The sequence below is a fragment of the Panthera leo genome, chromosome E3 (assembly GCF_018350215.1).
Source record: "Panthera leo isolate Ple1 chromosome E3, P.leo_Ple1_pat1.1, whole genome shotgun sequence".
In the NCBI taxonomy this organism is placed as follows: domain Eukaryota; kingdom Metazoa; phylum Chordata; class Mammalia; order Carnivora; family Felidae; genus Panthera; species Panthera leo.
The window spans coordinates 12,789,068-12,816,215 of record NC_056694.1 but is presented as its reverse complement, the minus strand read 5'-3'; the positions used below and the strand labels follow the sequence as shown (position 1 = coordinate 12,816,215).

The 27,148-nt window shown below is 43.1% G+C and overlaps 1 protein-coding gene and 1 long non-coding RNA gene across 5 annotated transcripts in view; one reads left to right on the top strand and one right to left on the bottom strand.

Moving 5' to 3' along the window:
* Nucleotides 1–27,148, bottom strand: part of AUTS2 (activator of transcription and developmental regulator AUTS2) — a 1,111,391-nt gene that overhangs the window by 893,459 nt on the left and 190,784 nt on the right. The gene's annotated exons all lie outside the window — the stretch shown is intronic.
* On the top strand, nt 19,877–24,692 carry LOC122209344. The gene is made up of 3 exons (XR_006197565.1): nt 19,877–19,955; nt 23,416–23,532; nt 24,184–24,692. It is a non-coding gene; the product is annotated as an uncharacterized LOC122209344 (long non-coding RNA).

Here is a 27,148-nt window from a genome sequence, read left to right as displayed (position 1 = left end):
TAGAGATGTCACACTGGCACCCACCATAAAACAGTAACTTGGTGCATGCCTTCTCAGCCCACCTGGCTAGGAATCTGTTTATACTACATACAAGAAAATGATAGTTTTGTCTGAAATGTGCAAGTCAAAGAAGAAGAGTAAGGGACAGACGTATAAAAATGTACGTCCTTTGAACCCAGGTCATCCCTTTGACATTTCTTACCGACACAATTATTTAAGGCTTTCTGATGGTCAACTAAAGAAACAGACAAATGGTGGCTTATGCTGAGTCCTTCCATCAGGCAGGTCAATAAATCTTGGCCAAGAGGTAATTCGTTCTAGGACGAAGCGGCTGCTGCTCAAATCGCCCCCACTCTGATGCTGCCAGATCTCTTCACCTTCTTCCCAACAATCAGACTGCCACCTGCGCACTTGAGCTGATTAGCACCTTCACCTCTGGCGTGTCATATACAGCATTCAACACTTTAAGTCCCCTACATGATTTGAGGAAACGTCTTTGTCCAACCAATAACTTCCCCCAAACACCAGTAACCTGCACTGAAACTATTGAATGACAAGTGCTATTCACCCAGAATCAGTCTCGAGACTTTCTCAAACTCACCAAAATCTTTCTTCCTCCACAGCAATCTCTAGAAATCTTACCCTTGTCACATGTCTGGGTTAACAGGCAATAAAGGGAAAGGCTGCAATAGCGATGATGGTTTTGCGAGGGGGGCGGGGATCCTCTGGGCACAAATCTTCAACCCTGAATCAAAAGAGCTATCTCAAAAGACAGGATTTAGTTCCGTAACGTTTTCTCCTCACCAAAAATCCCTCTAAGCTTCCACTAACAGGGATGGGGATTCATCTTTGCCTCATAGCCAATACACTCTAGAGTAGTGGGTTCAGAAAAATCAGATCAGAGTTCTGAGATCCATTTATGGTATTTGCTAGGAATGTAGAAAAGGAAAATTGTCACAGACATGCCATGGATATTGTCATCTTCATATCAGCATCTCCTACATCCTGGGCTTTAGATGGGTTAACCTACCATGGAAATCATTTTATAATAAATGTAAATCAAACACCATTAACCCTTAAACTCCTACAGTGGGGGTAGGTCAATTATTTCTCAATAAAAAGATCACCACGTTGCTTGTCTGTATCAACAAATTACCTCCATATATAGATACTTAACAATGCTTTAACATTATTCTATGTGTACATGCAGAAATAAATATGTGTATGGATAAGCTTGTCCCCACACACACATATGAATATAACTTTGTTCCCATTTCTCTATTTAGAATTTAAAGAATCTTTCTACTGAAGTTCACAATGTGTCTTTAAACCAAATTTTTCCTGGTATATACCAATCTATATTATTTGCTTTGTTTCTATGAAAAACTACACTTGCACAAGTAAAGGTACTAGACTGACAAGGTCATGTCTCTTAAAAACAAATAAAACCAGTATTGTAAATCTCTTTTAGAAAGGATTTATTTTCATTCTCTTGTCCTTGTTTCTGACCACTCTGGATGAGTTCTACGCCACAGGTGCACTCTGTGGCTTACTCTCCAGCCATCTGGTTCTAGAAATTAGTGAGACTGAAAATGAACATAAAAGAAACCATCCGAGGATCCAAAGTTCACTTTGGATAAACACCCCAATGTTTGGTTAATTCCCAAATTATACAAGATTCCTGGCTCTCCAACAGTGAGAAATGAGAAAACACAGATGAGAAGAAAAACGAAGAGGCAGGAGAGACATGCATGGAGTAGAGAAGAAAACACAGGAAAGATATGAATGGAAAAAGTAAGTAAGGGAGAGAAAAGAAAATGTAGGAATATAATATAAAAGATGAGAACAGGAAAAAATATACAAGAAACACAAGAGTTATTAAATTGGTCTTGCTTTATTTGGTTACGTGGTTGGTTGCTTCGAGCCCAAGCTCAGAAGGAAATTTCATGGGATTCTCTGGATCTGCCACTTCCTTCTGCTCCTTTTGGGAGCCCGGCAGCGTAATGTTAAGTGCCTTGCCTTATCACAGAGCTTTGTGTAAAGTAGTTCTTGTTTGAAGTCTGCATCAAGGCTGGGTTTGAGTTTCGGGCCTTGCATGCTAGCTGCTACACATAAGGCTGGGATTATGCTGGCGGGAACAGAGGAACACACAGAGAATCTAACACGCCACAGCAAGTAGAGTTTATCAGATTAAAGTCATAAAGCAGAAATTCCTCTTGTGTATTATTTCACAGAGCCAGGATCAAGTGATTCAACAATACTCATTCTGTTGGAAATGAGGGAGGGAGACTGGGTCTTTCCTAAACCTCCCTCCAGCATGAAGGGTTGGCTCAAAAAGCATTGGAAACATCCCTGACTATTCTTTTATTCAGGTAATGAAGGATAACTAGGGAGCCCCGCCTAAAACAGAAGCGCAAACTGGGGTATAGAAAGGTAATTCAACCTCACTTTAAAACAATTTCAATCCTATGAATTAAAGGCCTTGTACTGTATACACGTGGGTGAAAGTCTATTGCACTGTTTTCCTAAGTCCAATGAAAGTGAACTACAACATGATAAGGCTAGCCAGCCTGAAAAGAAGGGTGAATTAGGGCTATAACAGGGCATTTGCTATAACACTGGTATTTGTTTAACAATGAGAATAAGGCAAAGCGGCTGGTAAAACCAAGTATAAAGAATTTAACAGAGCTCTCTTGTTCCCCTACCCAAGGGCCTAGAGCAGTGATTCTCAACCTACCTGCCGTTTAGCGTCCCTTAAGAAACTTGAAATTATACATTTATTCCCAGAGGCTCAGATTCAATCCGTCTGGGATGGGACCCATACATGACTTTTTTTTTTTTTTAATTTCCGGATGATTCTGTTTTATGAATGTGGATATAATTTTTTGTGGAATAAATTTTTTAGTGTAATTACTGTGGAGTATAACACGCTTACCATTCCCATATTCAAAACCACCATTCTAGTGATGCTTACTGTCACCTACACTTTTCAGTAGATGACCAGAGGAAGAAAATGCTGTTATTAAAAACAGAAGAATCAAAACAACGGTTTAAAATGCAACAGAAGTTAAATCCAGTTCCAGATCTCACAACCTCAACCAACACACTTCTTCTGGAAAAGAAAGGAAGATACAGATTTCAGCACCTAGAGGCTCTTCTAAAAATTTCAGCACAATGGCTACCTTAGGGACGACTACTACCACTGACTCAAACAATCTTTTGAAATTGTCACACAAAATACTACTGCTGCTTGGGGCTGCTGAACCAACATAGCAAATGAGTTAAAACCCTGAAAATTAACTCAGTCACAAAGCATCACTTAAATGTATCACCATTTAAATCATGTCAAGGGCCAAAGCCAAGTATCTTTCAATTACGGAGTAGAGGGATATAAGGATTTTTACTTTCAAATTCTATACCTCACTCTCTCACCACCTTAAGAGAGAAGATTTAGGGTACAATGGAAGCCTCCTGAGATTTTTCATCATCAATATGGATGATTCTATTTTCTCCCTGCCACTTAGTGCAGGTTCTCTTTAAAAGGTGAGCCACCTGGGATCCATCTGATGCCCAACACAAAGGCACAACACTGTCATAGGACTCAAACAAAGAAAAAAAGGAAAAAAAGGAAACCTACATTCCTGACAGGACAGTAGGCTCCTGGCTTAAGGGAAGGGAAGCCATGGCTTTGAGCAAGGCTAAGACTGATGCACAAAAGACAAGAGGAACATGGGTCTTTCCAGACTCTCTGATCCTCTGGAAAGACCAAATGATCTACAACAGAGAAGGGAGGTGTTTCTTGACCATGACTGGCAGCTACAAGACACCAATCAAGAAGCTGTTCAAACTGGTTGATCCTTGTTATTGTTCAGATTCTGGAATCTTCAGGATGAAGTAATCCTGGGGTTCAGCATCTCATTTCCAGTGATGATGTTCCAATGCCTCCACCAGAGCACAAAACTCAGAGAATAAAAACCTTGTTCCCTAACTGCAATCACACTACTCAAGGAGATTGTTTTTACCTTCCTTTAGAAGGGAAAAGGCTTTCAAAAGAAGCAAATTGCAAAAGAATGAAAAAGACTCCAACCTTCCCTCCCCCTTTCCTTGGTTGGGGAAAGTGAAATGAGAATCATAGTATATAAATAAAGTATTTACTGGCCCCCAGAATTTCCCGGATTGAATGCTGATTACAGTACTGTGATGTCTAGGAAAGTCTTCCTTTCCTGTCCTTTCACTATTAATAAAGGTTTTCTGACTCTCAACTTCTAAAGGGATTACACTTAGTTCGGAGAAAGGAAAAGGTGATGACAATCATCAGCATTCCTCAAATCAATACTTTTCAGTCAACTTGAAAACTCTCCTCAGGACCAGCAATGAAAAATGACTTTCCCCTAACTTAAGTGCTCTGTTAATGCATAATTCTAAGTTCCTAGTGCTTTCTTTTCTTGTGCCCTATACCCAAACTAATATATATAGATATATATATATAGATATATAGATATATACATATATATATACATATGTGTATATATATGTATCTATATATATACGTATACGTGTGTGTATATATATGTATATATATATGTATGTATATATACACATATATATATATATGTGTGTGCGTGTGTATGTGTGTGTGTGTGTGTGTGTGTGTGTATATATATATATATATATATATATATATATTCAAGTACCTGGCTGGCATTTGTATAATGAATGGGTGAATGAGTAATCAAACAAGTATGATCCATTACAAGGTATCTGGGACACTCCTTTAAGCTAATCAGAAATGTTTCCTCAGTAACAGTGAAACCAAAGGTGGTTAGCTACTTTCAATGAGGATGTAATACAGACTACTGACTTGTTACAATAACCAAAATAAATAAAACCAAATAGCAAAAATTAGAAGAAAGATACACTTGGAATTTTAGATGGAATACCATTAACATCAAATTTGGATTAGAGCTACTTAGCAAAGCAAGACAAAGGGGAAATATACTGGGTTAATTTATTTGCCACTTTCCAACAATAAGAAACATGAGTTTATCAGGAATTTTTGCCTCATACTAACTTTCAAGAGTTGTTTATCATGTCAATTGTTATAGAAACCTTGCTGAGAAAGTCCCAGACAATCTTTTACATGGCTGCTTTTCAGCCTAATGGCCTGTCCCCTTGCTATGGAGAAAAGTGCCAGAAAAAGTGATCCAGGAGCAAAGTACAAGAACACTAAACAGTGCACGATGTTGTGATATTGACAATATTTATGCTAATCATGAGCATAACACACATGCAAAAGTATTTTCAACATTTTCTGATTTTATCTCAAACCATCTGATGGATGAGTAAGACAGTATATCAGAATACACTGGACTGTAGGAAAACAAAAAACTCAACTAAAATAGCTTAAATAAGAATTGGTGGGGCACCTGGGTGGTGCAGTTGGTTGAGCGTCCGACTTTTGATTTCAGCTCAGGTCATGATCCCAGGGTTGTAGGATCGAACCCTGTGTCAAGCTCTGTGCTGAGCATGGAGCCTGCTTTAGACTCAGTGTCTGTCTCTCTCTCTCTCTCTCTCTCTCTCTCTCTCTCTCCCTCCCTCTCTGACCCTCTCCCCTGTTCGAATGCTCCCTCTGAAGTTTAAAAAAAAAAAAAAAAAGAACTGGTTTTCCTCACACATAACAAGAAGTCCTCAGATAGAATGAGTGAGTCTAGGTTGGTCACTCAGCAGCTGAACAAGATGATCAAAGATCCTATCTTTCTTTCAGCTGTTCTGTCCCCTACATGTTGGTTTGCCCTCTGAGGCCACCTCATGGTTCAGAGAGAGCTGCTGCCACCTGCAAAGCACCACATACAAACAACCGCCAGAGATGAGAGTTAGACGTTTCTTCTCTCTTCAGATGCAAGGGCACTTTTTCCAGAAGCATCCACACAAGATTTCCTAATGTTCAGTTGGCCAGACCTGAACCTCTAACCAGAAGGAGGAGTGGAATTATCATGATTGGCTTAGATTAATCACGATGTACTCCCTGGAACTCAAGTCCACACGGAATGTGAACATCTAAATGAAACTGGGGCTCTGCCAGCAAGGATGAAGGGTAAGCTGACAGATTTAGGCTGATATCTCCTATAGAGACAAGATATGAATCCTATTTCCCAGACATCTGATCAAGTCCTCACAGAATGTTGATTATTCACAACCTGTTCTGTGTGACAGGATTTGAGGCATGGAGGTTTCTACAAGAGAATTACTATAGAATGCCCTTGTCTACAAAAGAAACAAGACAAAAAACAAAAACAAAAAACAGAAGAGGAAGAAGAGCCTGCCATGGGCTTCCTCAGTGAGAATAAACATATACAATGGCCACAAGGCTACAGACAGCTGAGAGTGAGCAATCTCAGAGACATTCCACCAAAGATTCCAGGGGTGGCTCAAGCAAGATAAATAAAGGACAGAACAACCCTTGTCTCCTCCCCTGAGACTCTGAAAGCCCACTGATATCAACCAAAGAGAAAAGCTTTGTTTCTTTTCACCAAGGTGAGGAGTCAATGCCTGCATCCCTTAAAATGGCAGGAGTGCTTTCCTTTCACCCGTTCAGTCCTCCTGTTTTAAGGAGACTCCTTGTCATGTTCTAACATGCACTTCATGCTTCAGATTTCTAGTGGAGCATCTACTGCAACCATCTTCAGAATACACAGATTTTTTTCCTTCCTTTTCCCCCCTCTTTAATGGTCACGATCTATCTCCGTAGTAGAAGTTCTCTGGGATGGAGATAAATGTGCTGTGCTAATGCACAAGGGAAGCGGCTCCTGAGTACAAAATCCACTTTTCTGCATCTGAGATCTTCAACCCTGACTACTGTCATCACATTCGGGTAAAATTAACCTCTCTGGCATGCAGGAACCAAGGAGCGAAGAGAGGCTCCGCTTGAGAGGGTAAGGAGGGAGCACAAATGAGGGGAAGAGGGAAAACCGGATGGAATGACAGAGCACCACCCAGGCAGCTCCATGTGCGGTGGCTCGTTCCAAATTCCCAGCAGCCACAAGCACCTCTCCATGAGATATTTCTGGGCAGCAAGGAAAGCATTTCCCACCCTGGGCGTATCGAGCGACTAGGGGAAACCCTGTCTCCTGAAAGTCAAAAAACCAATAAAGCTCAGTAGCCAAACTAGCATGAAAAAGACATAACCAAAACTGAGTGTAGACTCTCCCTTAACCTATGTGCGGCTTTATTTTTATGCTAGATTTCCTTAAGATGGAAGTAAAGTAAACAGCCCCTGACACACAGTAGGCACTCACCCCATCACTTGTTGGGTGAATGAAAACAACCCACAGACCACCCAGAAAAATTTCATCTTCTCAATGTGTTAAGCTTTCAACGTTGTCATTCTAAGCAAACAATACAGGCTGAGAAAAATACTCTGCCTACAAATAAAATACTACACTTGAATAGCCACACTTACGATAGACTAACAGTGAATATAGGCTCCTTGGCAGGACAAAAATTATAACTGTTAATAAAAGATGACACTCTCTTGACCACGTCAAATGTACATTTCCAGCTATCAACTGCATTCCGCAGAAGCAAATGGCCAAGATGCTTAATATTAATGGAGTTACACACACACATGCACACAAGCAAGCACACGCAAATGCAAACGAAGGATTCAAACTACAATAGCTAGGACAAACAGAACCCTGAGATGCCATTAGTGACATTTATAGGGTGTTCTAATCCCAGCAAAAGCACTACCCAAAGCTCAGTGTACTGAAGGAATTTACATTGAAAGGCCCAGCTCTGTCACCTAAGCCAGGTCACTCAACCTCTCTGAGTCTTAAATTTTTTTATGCATAAATTGGAGACAATAAGGACTTACTCTGCTAACCCACAGCTTTGTGGGAAATTAAAATAACCTCTGGATAGAAAATTAACACTAAACTGTACATAAAAGCACTTGCAAGGGGCTTCTCTTGCTTAAGTACATGTTTGATACGGCTCAATCTACAAAACCAAAAAATAACAGTTTATCAAACTCCCAGGCCATGTTCTCCAGTGTTCATAGAATTCTCCCTTTATGAATAACTACAGCTGCAGGCTTTGATGCAATCTGGGATATCTAAAAAGGAAAAAATAAAAAGGAGAAGAATAAAAAGAGGCCCCAATTCCCCTAAACAAAACAGCTATTTGTGTTTAAGAGCAAAATTGGGCAACAGAGAACCCATTTCCATTGGTGTGCAGAACTCACAGCCCTGGTACGAACTAGGTGCTTAAAGAGGTAACGAGCGGCACCACGGGTATCACCCCTTTACCTGACATTTTTCCTGTACACAGCAAGCCCTTATTATCTTAACCAAAGACCACTTTTATGACTCAAGAATCTCAAAGCTAGCTGTCTTTCTCCTTCTGGAACGATAAAAGTATCTGCTTGTGGACCTGCCCCCTCATGGATCGCAGAAAGGAAAAGGCTCGGGATTAAGTAAAAATGACCAGCTGGTAAATCTGGGCTCAATTCCATTATTTCAGTCATCCGAGACACGTGCAGTGGGGGAGGGGTGGAGCTGGGCATCAGTGTAAGTGGGCACTAGATGGGCGGTGGGAAGACACAATTGCTACCCTCTGCACTGCCATCCCAGCACAGCTGCACCGCTCGGCTGTCCAAGGGAGCGCTGCCGTGGAAGGCAACAGGGCTACTGCTGAAAAAAGACTAGAACTGCTCTCATTCCATTGGATCTTCCATCAAAAATCCTCTCGGGTCTCAATCTGGTCAGACACTAGTATCACCTGAGGAATGTTTTTAAAACACCAATGTCCGGGTGCCACAGTAGAGCAACTACGGAGTATCTGGAATGGTGACCCCGGCGCTGGGATCCTTTAAAAGCTCCCTAAGTGATTCTAAAGTGTCTCCGGAGTTGAGAACCACTGTTTCAGGTTCTTCTGTCCCAGAGAGATTTCTCTTATATCATTAGATGGCAGTGATCCATTCAACAGAGGAGGTCTGACACTTAAAGAAGTGGCCTTGTTCATATAGGTAACAAAACTTAACATTAAAAAGAGAACTGTGTAAAGCTTAAAGGAAGCTCTATTTACTGGGTAAAGAGAGGAATTCCTTTTTAGAATAGCCCAGCAAATCTGTGTCAGTAAACGTATTTCCTGAATGTAAGTTCCTATCCACACACAATCAGCAGTGGAAAGGAGGTATCAGTGTGTGGCAAGTGTAAACCTCACCAACCTTGTTCACAATCTCCAAAACAGACTCAGCCTTCAGCTGTCCTCCAGAGCAGATCAGGAAATATACACACACATAAGAAGTTGCAAAGCTCAATTTCCCTAGGAACTACCCCAAATTGACAAAAGTTGAGCCACAGTGAGAACTACGGCCACTGGCAATGCCAAACGTTCACCTCCTGATCTGGCTGCTCCCTTTCCATGGCCTTGTCAAAATGAGGGGAACGGTGAAGATGTCCAAAGAAAACAGAAATGCTCAAGTGGCTTGTCCAGCATGGCAGGTGCTCTGAACTGAGGTATTATAGAACTGATGGAAAGAGTACACAGTGTAACCCAGCCAAGACCAGGAGACAGAAATCGAGCACTGGTTCTCTTGTGTTCCTAGAGAATTTATACTTCTGCCACAACAAATGACCCAAAGGTACCAATTTCCACAAACAATAATGATGATTCATGATATAATTAAATGGTATATTTATTAATTACTGATTTATTGATTATATTCCGTGAATAAGCTAAACACTCAACAGGCATTATATAAGTAAATCTTACAATAGTTCTGTGAGGTGGGTAGTATTATCTCTATATTACAGATGAAAAAACTGAGGCAGACAGAAGTAAGGTGTCGGTCAAGGTAGGATTTGAAGTCAGGCTGTCTGTTCATAATACATCATTCTCAATTCCTCTGAAGGCACCTAAACAGAATCCCTTCAATACCCTTCATGCCCATTTCTCTGCCACTGTTCATTTGGAACACTCATAATTTTCCCTGTATGACTGAGACCCTCCTGCCTTTTTCCCACCTAGCAATCATAAACTTCTCCAGTATTTAACAAAGACTTCCTTTTATGTGTACATAAAAGCTAACATCACCATACCGTTTGGCATGAGCTGAGTGAGCGTGAGCTGAAGCGACCCCCAGTGTAAGGGAAACCTGTTGATACTTCGTCTGGCACAGTGATACTAGTTTGATGTGTGCGTTCCCCAATAAAAACCGCAGTCACCAGTTAAGAACACAAACCAGTAAAGGAAGAGTTGCACACTTCCTTTAGACACTTCCTTTAGGCACTCTTCCTAGTAGACAGCGGGAGCAATCTACTAATTTGCTGAGAGACTATGCTGCTGTGGGACACAGGTTCAGGCATCTTTTCATCGCTGCTGCTGACATACAGTTCACCAAATGGGCTCCTTTCAAGGGCTCCTTACCTAAACAAATTCCCCATGCCTCCCTGAGAGTCTACACTGAGTGAAGTTCAGATTCAATGAGGCTAGCAGCCTAATCCCACAGCAAGCCAACTACTAGCCAACACAGGCTCCTTTCCAGGTGTAACCTGACACCCAACACCAGGTCTCCACAGCTTCTCCTTGGGAGAGGGAACCAAGGCGGACACAGCAGCACATCACACCTGGGAAGGTGTGTGTGCGAAGAGGCAGAGGAGGAGCAGAGCTGCTGAAAAGGAGATTCAGGTGTGCAGAAAGGATGATGCTTCTGCTTATCTCCTAACATTGCCAAGTACCAATATGCTTGCCAGGAGGTGGAGATAAGAAAACAAATAGCTTAGACTAAACAACTCAAAATCCGGGTTCAGCTATAGTCTTTCCTCCCCCCATTTCCCTAGGATTCCATTTTGGACTTATTTTTGTTCTTTGCGTAATGTGGGGGACCTTTGCAGGAAGTGAGACGAAGTAAGCAACAGGACCTTGTAAAGTTAAAATCGCAACCTTCATACCAAAGCAAAATAGGAGTAGGAGCCATGTGCATGTCCTCAAGGGACCAGGATTCACAGAACTGCCTAAGCAAATACTGGATCAAAGACTCCATTCTCAACTGTGACTTCCAGATCACTGGTCAATAGAGAAAACAGCACAGACCCTGTGTCCACGTTTGAGTGGGGCAAGATTCTAGGTGTCCTGTGCTGACGCTCTTTAAGATATAGTTCCACCAAAGAAACTTTAATTTAATGTTCTATGCTGTTGTCTTTCTCTTAACACCTCCTCCCAGCCTTCAAGACTTCGGCCAAGATCAACAATTGCCCAATTCTAAACAAAATGTATCATTCTCTTCGCAAAGTTTAGCATCTAGAGTGGAAAGGGCACAGGCTTTTCAGGCAGACAGATTTGAGTCAAATCTTCAATTTGCCACTTCCTCACCACAAAGCTTCCGGACCTTCTGAAAAATCAATCTCCGTACCATTAAAACAGTGACAGTTGAGATCTACCAATGGCAGTGTAAGGAGTTTATTAAACCATCTACGTAAGACCTAAGCTCAATGGGTGGTCCCTGTTTCTTCCCTCCCACTTTCAACCACCATGACTCCTCACACCATCTTTTTTCTAGAACTGCACTAGTTCAAAGCCTTGTCATCTCTCATCCTTACAATGAGAAGAGCCTCCTGACTTACCTACCTCCCTCCAGTCACTGATGTCCCTGTAATTAGATGCATGAAATGGAACTCTAATCGTGTCACTTCTCTGTGTGGTAAAATTCAGGGGCTCTTTTCTGCCTTTAAAGGAAAACAAAAACTCCTGAAGCTTAAATGTGTATCTCCTCACATCCCCACTCCTCTGGATCCACCCCCAAGGGAGATTCTAGATCCCTCTCTCCAGGATACATGACACACTTTACAAACCCTGAGCCCTTTCCCTGAGTAGGCAGCTCATCCTTTCTTACACACAGTCATCCCTCTTTTTCATGAGAGCCACGGGCCTCCCACTTTTAAAGCAGTGGCCTTAGGCAAATAAAATCCCCCAGTTGAGATCCTCACTTTATGAAGCCTCTCCAGGTACAAGATCCCTGGCCCCAATTAACTGCACCCCTGCCAGAGGTGATAAAAGAGATGAACTCACACTAGAATTCAACTTGTGAGGAACATTTTTTTTCCTTCTTCACAAAACTGCCTGAGTTCTGTACTTGATTTTACATTTATTTTTCTTGGCTAGAGTTTGTGAGTTCGTGTTCTCCCTATACTTAGCCGAGCTCTTTGAAGGAACAGACGCTCGCCACCACATGTGCGCTCATTTATGATGCTCTCTCTTGCTTTCCTATTCACTCCTCAAAACCTGGCTTCGTACTCCCTCTCCCCAGAGATATTACCTTGATGACCCTGGCTCCCTCCCTCCCCTCACCCCTTTCACAGGTAAGTGACAACTGGGCTCAGCATCCTGTGGTATCTTTTTCTTTCCTTTCCTGTGCCCTGCAAGAAAGCAGCCCATAATTCCATGCGCCTTGTTTACTCATTTCTTCCCCTAGAAGTGCTCAACCTAAAGCAAACGTTCTCGAACTTTAGCAGTATTCTGAGGTGATGCCTGAACATCTGCAATTCTAACAAGTTCCCAGAGGATATGATGCAACCGACCCGGGGGCCATATTGCAGAACCACTGACCTACACTTCTCTCTCCCCAACTGGATAGAAGGCACCTTTGGGGCCCGGAGCACATGCTTCTTTCATATTTCACAAAGCTAGGCACAGAGTTGGTGTTTGATAAAAATCACTATTGACTAACTGATTGCCTTTGTATCTCACTCCCTTGTGCCACTGTGGTAGGGTTTCTCCTCTCTACCCACAAGCAAGGTCCACTGTGGAGTGCCACTGTAGAAACAGCTCTGAACCAATCTTGTGCTAATATTACTTCCAAGCAATACCATCTGATTGGAGCAGGGCAGACGAAAGCACACCTCATAAACTCCATGAAATGTAGCAGCAATTAACCTCATGGAACAAGAAACGACATCTTAGGTGGAACAGTCTCCTTCGATAAATATGGGGCTTATCCACCTCCAGACTGGCTCATATTTGAGTTATAATAGAGCTGGTTCACTTATAATAAAGCTCTCTAAAGATGCCAATTCCTTGATAACTTCCCCCATATGCCTGCTCCCCACTGTGTGGACCATGAACGACTACTAGCTTACACAGGCAGTCCAGCATACCTGTCCACTCACAGGGATCCAACTCTGTTTCCTTCAGGAACAATTAAGTAATAGCATCAGGGGGAAGATAACGGTTGACAGAGTGCCCAGAATTTCCTGAAGAAATGATTAAATGGACCACTGAAGATGGAAGGCATCTACCTGTGCCTGTGCGTCACTGAATCATACCTTCTTATTAGAGTCACTGAAGCTGAACCTGGAGACCATTTCTCTGGCTCATTTCCTCGGGCCAGTTTTGGAAATGGGAAGAAAGGGTGAGAAGGTGGTAACAATGTCAAGAAAGGTTCCTTGACTGGGATCAAAAACTTCATTTCTACTTAAGGAAGAAAATACATCATCACTACTTCGGTTTATTCAATATGTTGCCCCACTGGCTTTCATTCAAAACTCATTTCCATTAAAAGCCACTTAATTAAGTACAAAAAGGTACCTTGATGGGTCCCACCGTCTGTTTCCACACTGGAACTCCAGTACAACGAAGCTCCCTGCTTCTGTACTTGGTAAGATCTGTCCCTGTGGGCAGATCAGTTGTTCCCAAGGAAAACTGAGGAGAGGGACACTTTTTCCCCACTCAGCAAAAATTCAGCATCTACTTACTAAACAATCAAATTTTACAAGGCACTGAAGTGATAACCCCCAAGGAGAAAGCCCATGAGGCAATAAATATCTTATAAACACAAAGGTCACAGACCCAGGTGTTTATGAGCACAGAAGATGTTTATGGCTATCCACTTGGCTGGAAATTTGCTCTCAAGCTTACTCTCTCTTCTTTATCACCAGCTACATTATTATTATTCTCCAATTATTTTTGGAAAATCCAAAGCAAAGAAGACTATAAAAGAGCTTTATGAGACTGTTGAGCCAAATCAGTATGCCAGAAACAAATCAATGCTTCCAAGAGTTCTGAATACAATTATAGGCAAACAATAGTCCAATGTGTCTGGTAATCTCCCTCCAAACCATTATTGCATAGATTAAAAGATTACAGATATTCCTCTCCGCTCCTCAATATTAATAGTGATATAAAGCACATTTAATAAACCCAAACTGCCACAGCCCTAAGTTGGATTATGGGTCTGGTTCTTCATAAACTGACATGTACATGCAGACTCAGTTTAATAATATACAATCTCGGGTCAATCAAAATCTACCCTCACCAGCTCTCTATTTATTATCGCTTTTGCCACAACCTGCACCCAATCAGATGCTGTCCTAAAACTCTCTTGGCTGGCAGCTGCACAAAAATCTGCACAGCATCAGCATAACAAGTGACAGGTCTCCCCATCAATTACAACTCTGAGGGAAAGACGGCTTCGGCGGGGACATAACCCCACAGTCACACACCACCTTAGTTTCTGACGGACCATCAGATCAGAAAGGAAGCTGTCATCAATGGAGAAAAGGAACCCAGCTCCTCATTAGCCAGGGTTTTCTTTTCTTTCTTTCTTTCTTTTTTTTTTTTTTCCAACATACATCAAGGAATAATCATGGGCCAACTCAACTCTGACAGCTCCGTATGTAAATGGCATTTAAATGCAGGCAAACAGCTCACAAACAAAGAGGCTGCAGCAAGGGTGCTGTTCACAGACCCACTCAGACCTAGCGTCCACGCTGCAGGTCTCTAGGTTTTTAGCTCCCCCAGAATGACCAGAAACATCATGATGAACACAAAGATGTTATTATGAGCTATGTGTACCCTGCCGGGGTCCACAGGCAGGTTCTCCTGTAGGAATGGAGGATCACTTGCCTCCTGGACCACCCACCTCCCCAGACTCTCCCTCCAGCCAGGCCAGACTCTCACAGCCTTTTGTCTCACGGCTCCACCTCTGCTCAGACGCTCTGCCCCTTTGCAGCTCATAAATCAAATTCAACGTTCTTTCAGGCCCACCTCTAGGCCTACTTCCACCTCAAAGTCCACCTCACTCACCAGCCTAAAGGAACCCACTCGTCTCCAATCTCCTGTGACACTCACAAGGAACACGGCACACCAAAGCAACAGCATCTCTTTTGTCCTGGAAAGTCCTCCAATTGTTAAATATAGGCCTGATTTCCCCAAATGACCACCAGGTTCCCTCAGCCAGACACACTCTATTTCTCCCTCCTCCCTCACACAGGATGTACACAAAATCCCCGTAAGACCTGGTACATGAAATACTGCCTTCAGCAAGGAATGCATAAAACAGGACGTTACCACTGGAGAGTAAAGCTCCTAGACAGCTGGGTTCTTGGCAATTAAAGTATAAATGTTCCTTCCCCTAAGCTTCCCCAGCACCCTTAGCATACCGCAGTTCTCAACATAGCACACAATTTTTGGTTTTCTGGTGTCATGTTTGCTTCTCATATCAGAATTAGTGATTCTCAATAGCACAGCTACATCCTAGGTTGTCTCCCTAGTGAGGGCAGATCAGAGTGAGCTGATGATGGTGGTGGTGGTCGTGGTGGTGGTGGTGAAGAGGAGGAGGAGGAGGAGGAGGAGGAGGAGGAGGAGGAGGAGGAGGAGGAGGAGGAGGAATGGCAAACACTATTTACAATGTACAAAGCACTTCACAACAGCCTTACTGGAAAGGTGCTATTACTATCATCATTTAACTGATGAGGGAACTGAGACTCCAGGTTACCTGAGGTCACAAAGCCGTCTGCCTTCAAAGCCCACGTCAACCAAATATCTCTTGAACAGATGAGAAATGACACACTTTGAACACGAAAGTAACCGCAGTATGAAGAAGCAGTAGACTTGGACGAAGATCCCTGGCCTAGAACCTTGGCTCTGTCACTTGCTGGATAGGACACCATAGCTGATGCATAACCTCTGTGGCCCTCGTTTTCTTTATCTACAAAATGAATGGGGCTAATAAAACCTATCCTGTAATTCTGAAGTGAAGAGCAAATACCAGTGAAAGCTCTTGGCAAACTGTAAAGCACTCCACAATTATCTGTCGACTCGGTCAAAAGTGAGCCCTTCATAAAGATCCAAGGTTAGTACCACATGACTCCTGACAGTAGACAGAATGGAGCAAAAGGGCACAGTGACGGCAGCTGGGAGTGTCGTGCACCAGAGCCTAAGAGCACACCGACAACATGGAGAAGCTACTTGCATGAAGTTGACCTTCATTTCCAGCGCTCAATCTACACTACTCAAGTTTCAGCTCTATCCTCACCAAAAAATCTGGTCTTAGCCAGAATAACTGAGTTTAACAATTAAAGGAAAGTACTAACCCCAAACTGGTTTAATCTGATAATATTCTCCTAACATGTCTGGGGGCACGGGGGCAGAATGAGAGAAAATGTTTTAATTTCCAGTGGCTGACAGAATGATCTAAATTCTACTAAAATTAGTGGAAGTAAAATGAATTAATAGAGGTTAAAGTACCCATCACCATGCCTAAAACATAGATGACCAAAAAATGTTTCTTTCCTCCCTTTTAATGATCACCAGGAAATAAAGCTTTGAGATGTCAGAATGATCCACAACACCCATCTCCCAAGGAGAAAGCTCGCCTCCACAGTTAACAGCTTCTCTCAGAAACTGACACCTCTCTACACTCAAACCCAGGCATCATTACCAGCCTTTGTAGTGCTTGGATTTCAGAGGCAAAAGGCTTGGCCCGTCTTTTCACTAGGAAACGGTGCAGCAGATAGCATGACCTCTCTTGGCTAGTTTCAGACTGACAGTACCCAAGCCCAAACACAAATTACTGCCTCCAACAGGAAGTCATTTCCTGATAGGGGCCTCTTAGGGTAAATAGTGTGAAAAATAGTCAGGAATGGCTCTGTTGTCTTTCACCATTTATACATAGAACATATGCACAGCTGAAATGTGGAGGTCATTATGCCAAGTTCCACTTAAGTATTAAAAAAAAAAAAAGACTGTAAAGAAGTCTAGAGAAGATGAGAAACAGAGCAGACCATTTCCTCCAACACATTAAAAACCACTTGTCTTGACCTTGTTTCTTTCCAACGAAAAGATCTATCACCCAAAGATGACTTTCAGATTGGTGCTTTCAAATACGTCCATCCTTTGAACTTGACAACTTTCTCCCTTATCAAACTCCCTCTTAAGGATGTATTATCATGTCCACAGGAGAAAACTCCCCAATTTCAGTAAAAACAGGTATGTTAGACTATGTGCAAGATGCAAGGTAAAAGGCAATAGACCTATTCCATTTCAGAAAACATCCATTTTCTATCTACAGAGGAAGGCAAATCATCTATACAGATGTGACACAGAAGTCTTAGATGCCTTATCACATCCTGGCATATCACATGATTGTTTTATAAGACAGCAGCTTAAAACCATGTCACGAGACTAGCTGTAAATGTCTTTATGGCAAAGCGAGGGTAATCTGCAACTGAGGTATCACTGTTTAAAAAAATAAATTTTAACTGAAAAATAATTGGCTTCTCTCTCCATCTCCAAAAAGGGACCTAGCTCAATAAAAGAATGCCTATTATTCTTGAAGAAAGGAACTGCTGCCTTTCATTAAGATGCCATGAATGCTTTTCCTGTTGGCCACAACACTGTCAAGGGCGGCACATTCTTGGCAGACCCTGCAGCATAAAGAGGGCAGCCCCTCCTCTGCAAGCACCAGCCCCCAGACATCTCCAGAGTGCACGCTCCATTCCCCCCATGCCGTCGGGCACACACTGTGCACACACAAAGTTTTTGCAGATTTTTCCAAGTGCCAATTGAGCCCCCAAGTGCACATTCACTGTGCGGGCTGAAAGCAGGGCTGTAGGTGACAAAGGGAACACGGCTCCTATTCTTTGGAGTCCTATTCAGTACACTGGGTTAGAGAGGCTCCAGACTGTGCGGGGCTCTCTGCCTCAGAGGCCCTCACCCGGGTGGCCTAGCTGGGAGCTGGCCACTCGCTGGTACAGCGGGAGCGTTCCACATAATGGGTGCACGTCACACAGACACCCTGCCAGCCACACACTTTCCTCTCCGGCCTAGCCCAACCCTGTCCTCAAAGCACTCTTGTGAATACAGCTTCCATCCTTTGCTGACAATATATCTTCTTTCCCTCACTTTCTCACTCCAAACTGCCTGAGCAGAAACCCAGGAGAAGTAGCTGGCAGGGGCAGGAACATCACCATTTCCTATAAGGAACTTAGGAAAACAAATGACGTGGTTCAGCTTTTCACAACATTTGTATAGTATTTACAAGGTAGACCAGTGGGGCTTCAAATGTATGGTGCCAAGAAAATGTTAAAGCAACAAAAAGTACGACTCCCTAAAACTGCAGAATCTTTAAACCAGAAATTTACAATGGGTTTTTCTTGGCAAGGAGAGCCTCAATGGAATAATGGTGAAATTGTACTTACTCTGAGGATGTAAATGGAAATACCACACTTGCTGGCACAGCCCAAAGTCTCAATTGCCCGGACTCAATTGCCATTTTCATAAATGCAGTCCCTGTTGAACCACAAGCAGGACTGTGAACCGCCCCGAGCCCAGCTGCTGACTTGTCCCTTTTTCTGTTTACCAAAATCCCTACGTGCCCACAGAGCTGCCCCAGCTGACACCTTGAGTTTCAGCAGTATCTAAGTCTGATAATTAAAAGCAGGAAGGCCTGGACATTTATTCAGACCTAGCATATGTCAAGCACAAGGCTAGGTGCTTTAAATATATTCACAGCTACTCACAGGTACATGAGAATTACATACCATTTTTAGACACTCCCCCTGCCCCATGTAACATGCCTCCACAACTGGAAAGTAGAATGTGTAAGAATAAGTAATTAGGAAGCCTCCAACATGTTCACCTGACACAATGCCAGGTCACTTACAAACATCATCTGACTTACTCCTCATAATAATCCCACAGTAGGCATAGTCTCATTCATCGAGTGGGAAAGGTAAATAATTTTCCCAAGGTGGAACACCTACCAAATGGAGAAGGATGGGGCAATCCAGCCTGACCAGACATCTGACGCCTGAGCCACCATCCCTGCAGACCACACTCGCCCTCCAAGTCTGCCAGACTCACTGGCCAGTGCTTTCTCATGCTTTCTAATGATGTCCTAAGTGCGTGCCATATGGCAGCCATTGGTCTAGCATCAGAGACACAGGTGAACAGGACCTCCCCAAAAAGGTGACACATAGCAGAGGGCATGAGCCACATGGACATCTGGGAATGTTCCAACAGAATGTTGCAAGCTAAGAGAACAATAATGCAAATTCTCTGAGAATGAGAACGTTTGGCTTGGTTTAAGAACAGCAAGCAAGCTTAAGGGTCAGAGAGGATTAATGGGAGGGGACAGCAGGAGACGAGCTGGGAGGCTCCAGACCATGCAGTATCGTGGAGGCCACAGTAACTACAGCGTCTGAATTGCATTCTTAGTGGAACGGGAGACTAGCTGGAGGACTCTGAACTGAGAAGTGATATGATCTCAAGTTCATGTTAAAAGGGCCACTCTGACTGCTTGAAGAACACTCTGCAGAGATCAGCCGGGAGGCCACGGAGGCAATCCAGGTGAAAGATGATGGCAGTGGAGGTGAGAAGTGTCTGGGCTCTGTTCAGTCTGGTTTTAGCGCTCTGTGGCTGACAAAATCATTCCTACTCCACCCTCAGAAGAACCTGGATCCAGAACCACAGAGTTAAAAAGAACCAAGGAAACATTCAGACGGCATCCGTAAATGAAATCCAGTTGAAAGTTGGAGCCCATAGAAATAGGCTCACTGACGGCATCCTTGAGCCAATGGAGATCCAGCGCTTAGAAAGATACAAAATGTTGAGACAAAGCATGGCAAATGGATAAATTTTACAGCACCACCTTCCGGGTGACCCTCTTTGCCCTCCAGGTACTCTCGCCATCCAAATTTGACAACCCTATTACCCAAATTTATCATGCAATTCAATCCATACAGCATCAGGTTTGGAAAAAGCTGGGAGGAACCTGTGTGTCTGTGCTGAACAAAAAAATGGAGCCCCCTTCTCCCACCTTGCCAAGTATAAGAAGTGTTTTTAAGCCTAATACCACTTGTTCTATGCTGGTATGTTTTGGTTTGTGTGTGTTTTTTTTTTTTTTTTTTTTTTTCCAGAAAGACCTTAATTATCATGCTGGAGGGTTGGGGAAAGATGGCTTTTATGTGGTTTTATCTCCCAAACACAGTATTGTCATGGGTTTATTTATTTGTGTTTTTACAGTAACATGATGCTCTCCTGTAATTGAGACTATTATGGAGAGGGCTGGCATGTGTTTTCCACAAGATTAAAGGCAATTTCTGTTTTCAAAGCCAGTACTGCTTCTTGGAAAACTCCTTTCCTATGCTAAACTAAATCCACTAAGCCAAAATTCTACACTCACCTCGTCTGCATTACAGCATTGCAAACAGGACTAGGAAAGACAATTTCATTCATGCATTGATTCAAGCAGTATTCGCTAAACCCCTACTGCACCAGGTGCTGTGGGGGTGGGAAAATACAGCATAAAATGAAACAACAGTCTTTGCCCTCCAGGGGCTCTGAATCCAGAGGGGAAAACACATAGAAATGACTATGCTACAAGGCAGACTGTGATAAGAGCTATAATACGAGTAAAACAACATACATTGGGAGAACAGAGAATGAAAGACTGATCCCACCTGGTGGGGAGGGGTGGTTGTGGGAAAGGCTATAACGTGAATAGGACCTTCAAGTCCCATAGGCCTGGGAAAGGTATCAAGATAGCAGGAACAGCAGGGCCACAGGCACAGGAGAGAGAAAAGGTAAGGCAATAAGTAACTGAAAAAAATCACCAGAAGGGCTTTGAGTCTGGGTAAGGGGAGCTTAGAGGTATACCGGGGTACAAATAAGATCAGAAAGGGGAAGGCTTGGAGCCAGTCTGTGATGGCCCCTCCTTGACTGAAGACTTTGGGTTTGGATATTCAGAGGACACTAGGGAACCATTTCAGGTGCCCAAGTAAGAAAACACAGGGCTATTACGTGTCAATTACATGACAGACACATCTTAGGTATCCACAGGTGCCTCTTACACCTCACAGTGATGCAAGAGGGTGGCTAGTATGAGTCCCAGATCACAAATGGGAAAACTGGGTATTAGGTCGAGTTTTAATCTGTTCTAGAGTTCAATCCATTCTTCCCGAATCCATGAGTCCATGCTTAAATATTCTTCCCATGAGGCCTGTAAGATTTCTTTTATGGAAATAACTCACAGTGTGGAGAGTGGTGTGGAGTGAAAACACTAGCCAGAGAACTACTTGAGCTATTCTCAGATAAGAGATGCAGAAGGTGTGAGGGAAAGAGGACATGTGACTCTAACCTGTGCGCCACCTCCATCTCTGGGGGATATATGTACGCTTCGGCATCAATTATATGTAAATATAAAAATCTTGCTTTGAGAGATGTTTTTTTAAACATGCTCTGAGTTTTGGGATTGACAGCATAATACTGTCACCTTATTCCAGAGTATGCTGTCTGGTCCTCAAAAAGTTACCTAAGTTAACTCTAGACAAACCTATTTTACAAATGAACTAACAGAGGCTCAGAAAGCAGTGGCTTGACCAAGGTCAGGTTGTCAGTTTCTTCTGAATCTCAGACCACAGCCATTTTTCCCTGTAACCGCATTCCCCCCCACCCCCCGCCAAGGAAGGATGCTACTAGTCATGTTCTAATAGAGGAAAGATCAAATGCAAACACAAAACCTTTTTTTTTTTAATTTTTTAATGTTTATTTATTTTTGAGAGCGAGAGAGAGAGAGAGACAGAGCACGAGCAGGGGTGAGGCAGAGAGAGAGAGAGGAACACACAGAATCTGAAGCAGGCTCCAGGCTCTGCTGTCAGCACAGAGCCCAATGCGGGGCTTGAACTCACAAACTGTGAGATCATGACCTGAGCCGAAGTCGGACGCCTAATCAACTGAGCCACCCAGGCACCCCAAACACAAAACCTTTTTAAAGGTAACCCCCCACCTTCTTCCTCTATGTCTCTCAAAACTCTTCTTCATCTTCATCAATGCCATTCTTACGACAACTCACTCTGAGTGACAGCTTCTTGTGATTAGTCCTCTCAAAGAGACTAGGGCTCAGGGAGGAAAGAATCTCTCCTTTACTCAACAGCTACTATGTGCCAGGGGCTTTCCATACATCGTTAATAACTGTAACAGTAATAGCTATTCAGTCCTAATTATGGGCCAGGCACTGCACTAAGCATTTGAAATTTTATCACAGTTAATCTTCATAAGAATCATGTGAGGCTAGTAGCTTCTTTTTGCAGATAAGAAAACCGAGGCTTGGAAATGTCCAGTAATTTGCCCAAGAGGACACAATTAGCAAGTCATAGAACTGAGACATGAATCAAAGCCTACTGTGTTCTGATGCCAGTGCCCTCACCCACTCTTCTGTGGCATCAGAGAGGCCAGCATGCTGGGGGCATGCGGTGTGGGGAATGTGTGAAGCAGCAGCCAAAGGGAAGCAGAGTCAGGCAGGGGTCAGATTATGATTCACCTCTTCAGTCATGCTGGGGACTGCAGACTTTATCTGGATGCTGATCATCAACCTGAGCATTTTAAGTAGGTTAGTGACCTGGTCAAGTTTGTATATTTTAGGAAAATCCACTGTTTTCAATGTACAGAATTGATTTTATTGGGGCCAGGGCAAGCCTGAAGACAGAGGAGTTAGGAGGCTTTGCATGACTCTAAGAAATAGCTGATGAGGGCCATGTGAACCACCGCGCCTCCTAGGTGTTCAATAAATATTTGTTAATTGCGGTATTGATTGGTTACAAGCAGAACAATCTGTTGTACCTATCGGGGCATGTCAGCTCTGTCATATGGCTGTTCCAGTTTATGGTCACAGACTCTGGGTGCAATGTTCTCTCACAGAGAAAAGGCCTCTATCACTGCCAGTGTTGTGTGACATCCTCTCTGGGGTTTCCATCCCCTAATTGCGTACTTCTGCTAATTGAGGAATTCCTGATGAAATGTGAGACCCAGGCTGGGAGCGTCTGTATATATCTGCCTTCTCTCTTCGGGGCAGGGAGGGAAGTAGGTGGGTAGTTGGTGCCTCTGAAGAGGAGTTATGTACTTCCATGATGTGCACCCTCCACTCTGAAACAACCAACTGCATTCCTTGGAATCAAGGATTCTGAGGATTAAGACCTAATGTTGATGGGAAGGCAAGAGAGTGCTGGCTCTGATGGAGAAGGGGGGGGGGGGGGGGCCTGACTGCCCAGCAAGGAGTGATGTCGAGGTCAGAAGGGTTCCAGAGCCCCCTGACTGTTCTCTGTAAGCTCCTGGTTTCGTATCCCTCATCTCTCCTGACAGAAAGCACACAGGTGCAGAAGCCAACAAGCCACACAGGATCATCAGACATTGCCCAGCTCACCCTTGATCTGGAGACAAAAACCTCAGGATATCCTTTCACCTTGCCCTGCCAGCCAGGTACTTAATTTCTTCCTAACTGTGAGCTTAAGTTCCTTTTTTGGCTATCTGTATAACTGAGGTCTAACTATATAGCTGCTCAGACTCCATAGGCTAAATCAGAGTGGGGCTCACGTGGCCAGATGAGCACCAAGAGCTAAGGGGCCAACCAGATAAAGTGAAACCTATGGAAACAGTTTACCGTATTTTCTAGTTAGCACCTGATTTAGTGCCTAAGCATAAACCTTAAACATTTAGAACACTAAATATGTGAAAAGCAGTTCTGGCTTCTTAAATAAACCGGGAGAGTGCATTATAGTATGCATTTACTTCCAGATTGAATCATTCAGCAAATATCACCTGAACACCCAGTGATTCTCTATTTTAAGTGTGCGTGTTATCTGGGGGAATGTGTTAAAATGCAAATTACCACACCCAGAGAGTCTGACTTAGTAGGTGTAGAGTCAGGCCGAGTATGGTGATTAAACTATGTCCACAAATCCTTTAATTCTCCTCCCTTCCATGGTGGAGCCTGATTCTCCTCCCCTTGAGTGCATGATGTTCTTAGTGACTCACTCCTGATTAATAGAATGTGGCAGACGTGACAGTTTCCACTTGCAAGATTAGATCATTTGTCTCTCTTTTAAATCATTCACTCTGGGGAAACCACAGGTCATGTCAAGAAGTCCCTTTGGAGGTCCATGTGGTGAGAAACCAAGGCCTCCTGCCAAGAGCCAAGTGTGAGTGCCATCTTGGAAGTGGATGCTACAGCCCTCGTCAACCATTCATATGACAGCAGGCCCAGCCAACACCTTTACCTCAATCTCGTGAAAGAACCTGAGCAAGAACCTCCCAGGAGTTCCCGACCCATAGAAACCATGAGATAATTAGTAAATGTTTGCTGTTTCAAGCAGAGAAATTTGAGGGTAATTTGTTACATACCCATACATAACTAATATACCTAGAAATCAGCATTTTAAATCTCAATCTTGGTGATTTACAACAAAAAAATACCCACCGTGACAGAGTCCAGATGTTTCCAATTTTACGTGAACTTTGTCAAAAGAAAGAAAACTACTAAAAACAAAATAGATCGCGTTCATCTTATTTGAGCTCATTGGACTCAGGACTCACTTCATTTCCATGATACTCCTGTGCAACCACTACCCCATTTAAGCTTTATGGAGACAACATGAAGTCCACGAAACTAAACATTACGGAGCAAGTTGGTCCATCACTTGTAATAAATATTTTAAATTTCCAGCGAAAATTTACACTCAGTGGTATAATAATATTGCATGGTAAATATTTCCTGATTTTAAAAGCAAAATTTAATTTTACATTCAGTATAATATTATACAAATATTTGTTTTCAAATGCAAAATTTAACTTTAAATGCAAAATTTCCAGATTTGAAGTGCAACAGAGATTTCTCATCCAGGGACCAAATATGATGAAGGGTCTGATAAACAAACACATTTATTGTAGTAAAAAGCTATAACCTACGATAATTCTTAAGGAAGCAAAAGCCCATGGATGAGTACAGCAGAGCATGAAAACTAAAGGCAAGGGCTCTGCGATGAAAATGCTTGGGTTTAAATCCCATTTACGAGCCCTGTGACCTTGTGCAGATTGCTTAACCACTCTCTCTGTGCCTCAGTTTCCTCAACTGAATGAAGGCAACTAAATGAAGCTAACAAACCTAGCTCATAAGAATGTGTAAGGAGTTAACGATTCAACACATGAAAAGCCCTCAGAACAATACTTCGTGCGCGGAAGCACTCAATAAATATAAGCTATCATTATATTCCATTCCAATATCATCTCCTAAACCTTTGAATGGATATCCTAAGAAGAAGCAAAAGTTTTGATTTTGTCCTTTCTTGTCTTTCTTCTGTGGCTCTGAAGCTGGTGAAAGACCTCAGTGGGATTCGGTCAGAAAAAAGAAAAGTATCTGTCCCTGCTATCATCCAATATTAACTTAGTGCTCACCGGGGGCATCGCATCTACATTTCCTAAGGGAAGTAAGACTTGGCTCTGCCTCCTACACTTGTCCCAGTAGGAGAAAGTTCATTGCTACTGCAATTTTTAGGATGATTCCCAACTTGAGGTGAACTGCTCTACGTTGCTTGGTTCCTTCTCTACACGGGTTTGCAAAAACCTTGCAGAAGAATTTTCATCTTCTCTGTGTCTTTTTCATAGCCTTTTCCCCTACAGATGGTCCAGTCCACATACTGCTTGGTGTTCTCTTAGAGCTGTACTCTAGTCTTGCACCACCCTACCGTGAGCATTTGCCTCAGAATATGAAGTGTCTCTCACTCCTCATTGGAATTTTTTTTCTTCTGGGCAATCAACACAAGGAAAGTCTGCTTTTTCATCTATTTTTCCCCTTGTTCTGATCCCCCACCAGGGTAGTCTGTCTAAAGTTAATATAGTTCTCACAAGGAAATTTCTAGGTAGGGAGCATAGGTGAAGTATGTTCTTAAAAACGCCAACATTGAGGGGTGCCTGGGTGGCCCAGTTAGTTAAGCTCCCAACTTTGATCTCAGCTTAGGTTCCTGAGTTCTAGCCCTGCATTGGCTCTGTGCTAACGGGGCAGAGCCTGCTCTGGATTCTGTCTCTCCTTCTTCCTGCCTCTCACCTGCTTGTGCTCTCTCTCTCTCTCGAAATAAATAAACTTTTTTAAAAATGCCAACATTGAGCAAAACACTTATACAAAAAAAGCTGTTGAGTTTTGAAAGTTTTGCTACATAAGCTCACTGTATCTGCAGGTTTATCTACCTGTTACCAAGGCTGCTACCTAAGTCTCCACAGGGCCCTGGGCTAAGGCTATGAACGGTCCACACTGGGACATAGTCACAGCCCATCCTGACTTCAGCCTTCTGTATCTGACAATCAACTGCACCAAGAAAGAGTTCAAGGGAGACATTATTTACCCCTTCATATAAAAGTTAAAATATCAGGGATGCCTAAGTGGCTCAGTCAGTTAAGCATCCAATTTTTGATTTCAGCTCAGGTCATGACCTCACAGTTTGTGGGTTCGAGCCCCACATCAGGCTCTGCGCTGGCAGTGTCTCTCTCCCTCTCTCTGCCTGTCCCCCACTTGCACTCTCTTTCTCAAAATAAATAAACTTAAAAATATATATATATCAACTGCAGCAAGCTCAAGAGACTAAACAGAAAGCAACTCCTGTCTGTACAGCAATTTTTTGTTTTTAGTGCTTATATTTGAGAGACAGAGACAGAGAGAGAGAGAGAGAGAGCACGAGAGTGAGAGCTCAGCTGGGGAGGGGCAGAGAAAGAGGGAGAAAGAGGGGGACAGAGGATCCAAAGCAGGCTCTGCGTTGTCAGCACAGAGCCTGATGTGGAACTTGAACTCATGAGCCATGAGATCACGACCTGAGCCGAAGTCAGATGCTTAACCAACTGGGCCACCTGGGCGCCCCATGTACAGTGATTCTCAAACTTGAGTGTGTATCACAATCTTGAGAAGGCTTACAAAGTCAAAGACTCCTGGCTTCCTCCCACCCCCAAAGATTTTGGATTCAGGAAGTCAAGATGGGCCTTTAAATTTGCATTTCAAGGGGCGCCTAGGTGGCTCAGTGGGCTGAGCTTCGGACTTACCCTCAGGTCAAGA